Below are 8451 nucleotides of genomic sequence, written 5' to 3'. Positions count from 1 at the left end.
GCCCCTAATAGTTCTTATAAAACTTCTGCTATTTGAGAGAAAACCAAGAGAGTTCACTTAAAAAAACCTTAACCTATTTTAAAGCACAGTATTAAAATGGCAAGCAACAACCTTATAAATAGCATATTCCCTTATAAATAGTAGGACTATGAATAAAAAAATCATTAATTAGAATTAATTAGCTAACTTTTTTCAACCTTTTCAATGTATACCTTCATAATTTAGCACCTTTGAAAAATTCTTCTTGTTTAAGACGTCGGCATACATATGTCGTCTTTCCATCTTTAATTAGCATACCATGAATCATCCTGCAAATTTCAAAATTAACAGTTTACATATATGTATTTTTGTTGTAGCAAGCAGACCATCCAAAAGACTGTAGTTTTAATTGATCAAAGGAAATATGCAAAATATTTCATTCTTGAGACAGTGACATATCACAATTTTTTTATCTAAATGGGATGAGAGGTAAAACTTGTCTAAAATCAAATCCTAACAATACTATTTTGTCACAAAAATTTCAATCAAATTCTCAAAATCATCAACATTCATAATGTTTTCAAGACTTCCTTTTGATAAGCATTAGTCATTGCATGCAAACATTTGGATACAAAACTAACAAAAAATATATAACAAAACAATATGAAAAAAAAATTAAGCTAAATACATGCAATAGAACAACAACAGAAATAGCACAGACACTTACCTTCAGTACAACTATCAAAACACAATGAGATGAACCTCATAACATGGAAAGAAAGAAAAAAAATAAGAAAATAAAATCAAAATCACTCGAAAACACAATGATCAAAGTATCCTAACGCCAAAAAAAATAATATATTATTAATTAAATGAACATAACCAAAGATAAAAAAGTTGAATATAATCTACAAAATTGAAGTACCAAATCTCTTGTGCATAAAAAGTGTCAAAAAACTTCAAGACCACAGCATTAAACCAAAACAAAAAAAGGTAATAGCTTAAGCAATATGAAAAACAACAGTTTTAGTTTTTCTTCCCTTAAACTCATGATTATAACCTCTTTCAATCACCTTCGTAAAGCCCGATACTTTCATCCAACCCTAAAAATGTTCTAAATAAATGAAAAGAAAAACTTATGTGATTTGATGGCTTGGTAAAAATAGCAAACTCTCCCCATGGAAGATCCAAATCCAAGTCTAATTCTTTGTACAAATTAAAGGTGTGTAAGATTATGATATACAATCGATTTCAAAATTGACCCGAAACCAATGACACATAAAGTTAAGTATAAAATAAGTGCAATATAAGTATTCAAGATACTACTTGAAACCCAAAGAGGAAAGAATGCCAATCAAATATGGCATTACTGGTTTAACCCTCACTTTAGGGGTATTATTTGGAGGAACATTGGATGTCATATAAACTCTGAGCATAAGGAGACCTTCCACATTTCACATAGCATGAAGTGCTGATTCAATCTGCATTGTTTATGGGAGAAACATTACCATAATGAAATTAGACAATAAAAAGACTATCCCTAAAAGCAAGCAAAATAATATTATAGATTATGTGAACAAAAATAATTTGTTAATCATAATGAAACTAATATAGTTTTGAAGCCTCAGTACTTCATTCATTATATCAAAATCTCCATCAGCGCCTGTCATAATGTATGAGTCCTAAAACTCAGCCGTTTGACATAAAATGAATTGCCATCAATCTTTTTTATTTAGGTGTGATTGACCACCTAATTGAATCTATTTTTCTAATGAGATTTTAGGCTTGACTTAAGTTCATTAAAAAAAATAGATTCCGATCTATGAAGCTGCTTAGGTTTGGAAGCACAATTATGTGTGAGGAAGGGATTAGCACCTTCACAACAACCATTCAAAATGAAACCTAATTAATTATGTGTTTTCTTTTTAGCCTTAATAAATTAATTTATTTTGATATCTTAGTTTATTTCCTTTAATTATTTCTCCAATTCATTATTATAAATAAAATGTCCTTTAATATTGAAAATTCTTCCTAAATTCCCCAACTATTTGGTAAAATTTAGAAAGATTTTCTCACTTAAAAATTTCCAAGAAAGTTATCCCTTAAAGCATTCTCAAAATTCCGTCATCGAAGGACTTCCCTTTATTTTTTATTACATTTACTATGAAATTATATTTACAAAATCTAAAGTATTTATTTATTTATGTTCTTATCAATTATTTATAAATAAACCTTTTTGGTAAAAAAAATATGGGATTACCACCCAACCCTTATGGTAAGGTCCCATAATTATTTTTACTTTGAACATTTTAAGAAAAATTACCCTTTACAACTTGCCTTAAAAATTCAATTTAAAAGATTTATTTTTAAATGTTTACAAATCTTTATTATTTTATTCTACCAATTATGGTTGTGAGGATTTTATCCTAATCTAATTATAAACTAAAACAAAATTTTATTTTATTATATTAACAAAAATAAAATAAAAAAATAAACATGAACATAAATAAAAAGAGTATTATGAAGGTTTAAGCCCACACTTGGTAAGTGGACCAAATAATTATATGAGAATGGGTTTTGTCAAGTAGGTCGCAATCAAACAACCAAGGATCTAAGCAAGATGGGCTTGGACAGCTTACCAATCTAACAACCCAAAGAAGCAGGCTTGATAAATGGGCTTATTCAAAAGTGGCCCATGGTAACACACCCAAAGTCCAAATGCTCCATTATCAAAACTACATTATTTCACTAAGATATAAAATCCTATCTAAAATAAAATCATCATCTACTCTCCTCAAATTTTTACCCTTTCTAATGCTGATACTCTCCCTCTCTCTCTAAAAAACTTTTTTCCAAATTTCGATCTTCGGAATCTCATCGATCGTCGCACTCTCTACCGTCGGTCACTGTTCATTGGTGCCGAAATCTCAACAAAATTCACCCCAAAACCCTTTCAAGCCGATATTTCTTCTAATCAGACTCGTTTTCTGTAAAACTTCTCCAAAATTCCTAGATCTAAATCTAAAAATTTCAAAACCCAAAAAAAAAAAAAACCAAGAAGACTTTTTTGGCTCACTTTTCTTGTGTAATTTTTTCCTTTTTACTTTTTGTTTGTTGCTGTGTTTTCTTGGGGTTTTTATAGGTGTTTTCTTATAATCTTGATTTAATTGTGAATCTTTGATTTTATTTTATTTCGTGGGAGGATTGTTGGATATAAAATTTTTCGATTTGTGGGAGGATTTTAGGGATTCCATTGATCTTTTTCTTTTTTTAATTAATCTTTTTTTAATTTTCCCTTCCTTTTTGTTTTTTTGGTCAAATTTTCTAATTTTGATTTGCTTTCTTTTTTTCATTTTTTTGTTTTGCTTGATCTTTGTTTATGTGTTTTTTGCCTTACTTTTATTGTTTTGTGGGCTTACCAACCCAATACCATTTCCTTATTAAATTTTGATCCATTTGGTTTATGAACCCATTTGGATTATAAACCCATCATTCCTTAAGCCCAAAGATCAATAAAAAAAATGGAAAATAGACTAAAGATAAATACATAAAAAAAGAAAAATAAACAAATAAAATAAGTTAAGTCCCAAACGAATATGGTATCCACAATTGCCCCTTTTTGTACATTTTTTGGAACCAAGAATTATGCAAAGATATATAGACAACCATTTTTGTCTAGAATAGCTGTAAAAGAATTGAGAAAAAAAAAGAATTTTCCATCGAGGCTCCATAACTTAAAAGGAAAATAGAACTCCTCCACCGAGGCTTTAAAACCTTTAACAACTCATCCACTTAGGCTTCGAATTTAAAAATAAAATAAAAACTCCTCCATCGAGGCTTTAAACATAAAAAGGAAATGAAAATTCCTCCATCATAGCTTTAAAACTTTTTACAACTCCTTCACTGAGGCTTTGAAACTTTTAAATCTTCTCCACCGAGGCTCCAAATATAAACTCCTCAATCGAGGCTTTAAAATTTAAAAATCCCTCCATCAAGGTTCCAATAACTTCAGAATTCTTTCACCAAGTATCTGATAACTTAAGAATTCCTCCACCAAAGATCTAATATCCCTCCCTCCATCGAGGTTCTAATATCTTAAGAATTCTTTTGCTGAGTATTTAATATCTTAAGAATTCCTCCACCGAGGATCTAATATCCCTCCATCAAGGTTCTAATATCTTAAGAATTCCTTGACTGAGGATCTAATATCTTAAGAATTCTTCTACTGAGGATCTAATATCCCTCCATCGAGGTTCTACTATTTTAAAAATTCATTTACCAAGGATCTAATATCTTAAGAATTCCTATACCGAAGATTTAATATCCTTCCACCGAGGTTTTAATATTTTAAAAATTCCTCCATCGAAGATCTAATATCTTAAGAATTCCTTCACCGAGGATCTAATATCTTAAGAGTTCCTCCACCGAGGATCTAATATCCTAAGCATTCCTCCACCGAGGATACAAAAAGAAACATTACTTATTAAATGAATATGATGCAATTTGCTATCATGATATGTAGAATTTATATATCATGATATGCTTAACTTCTAGGATGATGTTATATATCCATGTTTATGGTCTTTCAAAGATTTTTGAATTTCACGATTTTCAACCTCTCATCATTTTCCTTTTGATTTGGATTAAATTTCAGCCTTGTACCATTCAATGAACTAACCCTTCATAAAACAACTCATCTATTTTAACTCTTCCATTCCACTTTGTTAGTTTAGAATTCTGAAAATCCTTTTGGATTCCATTTGAACCTTCTTTATCATCCTCAGATTCCATTCAGAGCAATTTAAGGGTCTTTCATGTTTGTTATGGTTCATTTATTCATTATCATTTAAAATTTTGTGACAAATATGATGCATTACACATTTTCTTAATTTTGTGAGAAAGTAAATAAATAACAAAATGAAGATATCAATGAAGGCATGATTTCTATTTAGTGTAATGGAGGAAGTGTAAAAATTCCAAAAATGGATACAGTATCCAAGTAATGAATATTTGAACAATTGTGAACAAACCAAATCCAAAAATCCTTTAAAGCAAAAACGTTTATTAATGTCCTTGGTTCTTTTCAAGCATTTCTAATTGACCCTTGCCTTGTTTTGTTTTTGCATCTTCACATCATATTGCCCCTTACTAACCATCTTTGGGCTCAAATTACCTTTTCAGATTTTCAACCTGCACACATTTTTGGGTTCAAACTACCTTTTTGGGTTTTCACCTTGAAACTTCTTTTTTTCTCTTTTTTTTTTTGAATGCAAACTACTTTTTCAGGTTTTCAACTTGAACTCTCTTTTTCATTTTTTAAGCATAATATTTCTTGATTGAATTAGCATTTATTGGATTTGGCAAATCATCCCCATCCATTTTCACTAGAATCAATGCTCCTCCTGAAAAAGTCTTCTATACCACATATGGGCTTTTCCAATTTGGTGCCCATTTCCCTCAATGATCATGTTGAATAGGGAGAATTTTCTTCAAAACCAACTCTTATTCTCGAAAGCATTAGGGGTGAACTTTCTTATCATGTGCTTGTGCCATACTCCGTTGATACAATTGGCCATGACAAAGTGCCATAAGTCTTTTTTCCTCAATCAAATTTAATTGCTCATAGTGAGCACGAACCCATTTTTCCTTTTCTAATTCAACCTTCTTCAAAGCCCTCAAAGAAGGAATTTGAACTTCAATAGGTACTACTGCCTCCATTCCATATACTAAAGAAAATGGTGTAGCCCCTATGGATGTGCGTACAGATGTTCGATAAGCATGCAAAGCAAACAACAACTTCTCATGTTAATCTTCGTACACTTCACTCATTTTTGCCATAATTTTCTTGATATTCTTATTAGTGGCCTCTACAGCTCCATTCATCTTTGGGCAGTATAGTGCAAAATTATTATGCTTGTTTTTAAATTGAGCGCAAATTTCAGCCATCATCGTATTATTGAGATTGCGTGCATTAGCTAAAATGACCTTTTCTGGGAGTCCATATCGACAAATCACCTCTTTCTTGATGAACTTGCAAACAACTATTTGTGTTACGTTAGAATAGAAGGCTGCTTCTACCCATTTTGTAAAATAATCAATAAACACCAAAATGAATTTATGTCTATTTGAAGCTTTAGGAGCTATAGGTCCGATTACATCCATTCCCTACATAGAGAACTGCCATGGAGGTGCTACGACATCTAAGGGAGTTAAAGAAACATGATTCTTATCTGCGTAGATTTGACATTTGTGACATTTTCTAGCAAAATTGATGTAATCATTTTCCATTGTTAACCAATAGTAGCTAGCCCTCATGATTTGTTTGGCCATCACATGTCCACTTGCATGTGTTCCACAATCAGCTTCATGAACTTCTTCGATGATTCTTTTAGCTTTAACAACGCTCACACATCTTAACAAAGTCTGATCTCAACTTCTTTTGTACAAGATTTCACCATTGAGGAAAAAATTCAAAGCCAATCTCCTGATGATCATTTTGTCATTCTTAGAAGCTTTTTCAAGGTATTGTCGGTATTTAACATACTATAAAGTATCATAATACCAAGGTTTTCCATCAACCTCCTCCTCTACACTAGAACTGTGAGCTAGCGACTCTTGTAAACTTATCCTAATAGGCTCAACCTCAACTTCTGTGCCTACTTCAAACATTGCTGCCAATGTCGCTAAAGCATTAGTGATTTGATTTTCATCTCTAGGAAGATGATTAAAGTGTATCTTATCAAATTTTTTAATAAACTTTGCTATATATTTCTAAAATAAAATCAGCTTTGAATCTCTTATTTCCCATTTTCTTCATAGTTGATAAATGACCAAGGCAAAATCACCATACACTTCGAGTCCATCAACTTTCTTTCAATTGCTGCTTGAAGGCCCATAGCACATGCCTCATATTCTGCAACATTATTAGTGCAAGGGAAACCCAATCTTACAGTGGCAAGGTAGTACTTTCCATCTAATGAAATCAAAATTGCCCCAATACTGTGCCCCAAAACATTTAAGGCTTCATCAAAGAACATCTTCCAATCTCTGCTTTTTGTTAATTCTTCTTTCTCGATCTAGAATACAACCATTACATCTTCATCTAGAAATTCAAACTTCATGGGTTCATAATCGTCTACAACTCAGTCCGTGAGAAACTCAATGATTGCACTCCCTTTAATTATCTTTTGCTATACGTATACAATATCATACTTTGAAAGTAGAACTTGCCATCTCGCTATCTTTCCTAACAAAGAAGGTTTCTCAAAGATGTACTTAGTGGGATCCGATTTTGCCATAAGCCAAATAGTATGATATGACATATACTATCTTAGTCTATGAGCTATCTAGGCCAACGTACAACACAATTTTTCTATTGACGAGTACTTAGATTCATACTCTATGAATTTCTAGCTCAAGCAGTAAATGGCATGTTCTTTCTTCCCATTTTCATGGTGTTGTCCTAACACACAACCTATAGATTTCTCAAACACTGTCACAAATAGAATAAGTGGCTTTCCTGGAACTAGAGGTACCAATATTGGTGGTTTTGAGAGATATTCTTTAATCTTCTCACATGCATTTTGGATTCATCATTCCATTCTCTTGGATTTTTCTTTCGAAGAAGTTTGAAGATGCAGTCACATTTAGTAGTCTATTGGGATATAAAGCGAGCAATATAATTGAAATGCCCTAAGAAACCCCTTACTTCTTTTAGTGTTCTAAGGGGAGGCAAATCTTGGATTGCTCGTATTTTATCTGGATCCACCTTAATCTTTTTTTCACTAACTACGAAACCCAACAATTTGCTTGAAGTCGTATCGAAATTGCATTTAGCTGGGTTTAATTTGAATTAGAATTTCCTTAATCTCTTAAACAACTTTTTGAGATTGGCTGTATGATCTTCCACTTTACGAGTGTGAAACCTCGACCTTCATCGACATGTAACTAGAAGTAGACGCAATAACACGGACTAGGGGTAATTTCATCATTGTACTTAGTGAGCTCCTAGAAGTGGGTTTTCTAATATTATTAAGGCTTAAATAGGCCTAAGGAATACATGAATGATGTATATAATAATAAAATAAACAAAGAAAATAGAAATAATGATATTTTCACAATAAGGGTAAAAAGGTCATTTTGGACATTGAGTCTAAATTTTTAAGTTTTCACGAACTCAAGTGCCCCTAATCTAGTATGGACCTTTTCTTAGTGTCAAAAAAGTAAAAGACTGCACTAAGGAAAAGACGAAGACAGAATCGCCTTGTTAAGGGTATTTTTGTAATTTATGTGAGACTTGGATTAATTTTAGATATAAATATCTAAAGTTCTAGCACCTTTTTCATCTTCCTCTCATTTCTTCTCTTTTTTGCAGAATTCTTCATCTTCCATGGGAAGACACCTTGAATCCTCCATAACTTTATGATAAAAAGTCCAAATTTCATGTTTTTGCCCACTTTTTCATAGGATTTT

The sequence above is a fragment of the Theobroma cacao genome, chromosome 7 (assembly GCF_000208745.1).
Source record: "Theobroma cacao cultivar B97-61/B2 chromosome 7, Criollo_cocoa_genome_V2, whole genome shotgun sequence".
Classification (NCBI taxonomy): Eukaryota; Viridiplantae; Streptophyta; class Magnoliopsida; order Malvales; family Malvaceae; genus Theobroma; species Theobroma cacao.
Note: the sequence above shows the minus strand (reverse complement) of the source record.